Here is a 1,482-nt window from a genome sequence, read left to right on the forward strand (position 1 = left end):
TATATGAAGTTAAATGCCTCTTAATTAACAGAGAATAAAAGATATATTTCAAATTAATTAGTTAAAAATAATAATAATTAACCTTAGTGATGCTATATAGTTTGGACATTGTGATGTCGCTTTTGGGGCACTAGATTCTCACTAATTGGGACCCCAAAGCTTTAATCAATACTCAAAAGATTGTCAATTAAAAAGATTATTAAAAAGGATAACCTATTATATTGAAATGTAAATTTGGATAATTGTAATATTTAAATGCATAATTAAATTTGGATGATTGTAATATTTAAATGCATAAGACTTAAAATAGTTAAGGGATTATAAAATATGGTGGAAAGTGCAAAGTATTAATTAAAAGATTTAAGAATAATATAATGGTTGAATTTGTATATATAGTTGGTGTAATATTTTAGTTATTAGTACTTCGCATTAGTACTATTGTAATGAGTTTTTTGTTTTTCCAGCTAACTAGTTATTAAAAAAGTTAATGTGAACCAATCACAAACAAGTTCTAACTTTTAATTTGTTCAATCTTTTTATTTACCAAATCGTAGTTGTGCAATATTTAACATTACAAATTACAAAAATTATTTTTCTATACACTTATAAATCCAAAATAAATAGATTTAGTGGCAACTATATAGCGGAATATATAGCCGGAATTAAAATGTGCATATTATTTATTTAGTTATTTGTCACTTTTAAAAAAAAAAATTATAAACAAGAACTTATTAAAAACTATTTGGAATATAGATTGATTTTAATATTTAATAAGATTTGTTTTAGTCAAAATTATTAATTGTTTATTGTTTATATATTAATAAAACTATTAATTGTTTGATTGAGTGATTAATTTATATTTGACATTATAAATAACATTAAATTTTTACACTATAATATATTTTGACATATTTTTTAATTTATCTTCAACATGTATATTTAAGAGAAAATTATGAAAAAAAACTTTAATATTTATACAAATTAAAGTAACAATATACTAACTATTATTTAATAATATAAAAATGATAATATACAATATAGTATATTAATAACAATGCAATTTTAATTATTACAATACAAAATTGTTGATTATATTATCTTTTATGATATACTATCTTATATTATTTTTATTGTAAATTCATGTTCTTGTTTTTCTATTATAATAATTAAAAATATTAGGGTCAGAGTTAATAATCACATAAAATATTCTATAATTATACATTTAAGACAACGCAATTGTAGAAAGATAAATAATATAAAACAAAATAAATTAAATTAAAAAAATATACTAGTTACAATTAGTAAATTACTATTTCAACTACAAATTAACAAGAAAGATAAATAATATTAAATAAATTAAATAATATATTAATTACAATTAATAAATTACTATTTCAACAACAAATTAACAAGGCAAGTACTGGCCACTATGTGGCACTTGTTTTGGATATGTTTTGTTTTTATTAATTTTAGAATATTATA

This window comes from Cryptomeria japonica, chromosome 4, assembly GCF_030272615.1.
Source record: "Cryptomeria japonica chromosome 4, Sugi_1.0, whole genome shotgun sequence".
NCBI lineage: Eukaryota > Viridiplantae > Streptophyta > Pinopsida > Cupressales > Cupressaceae > Cryptomeria > Cryptomeria japonica.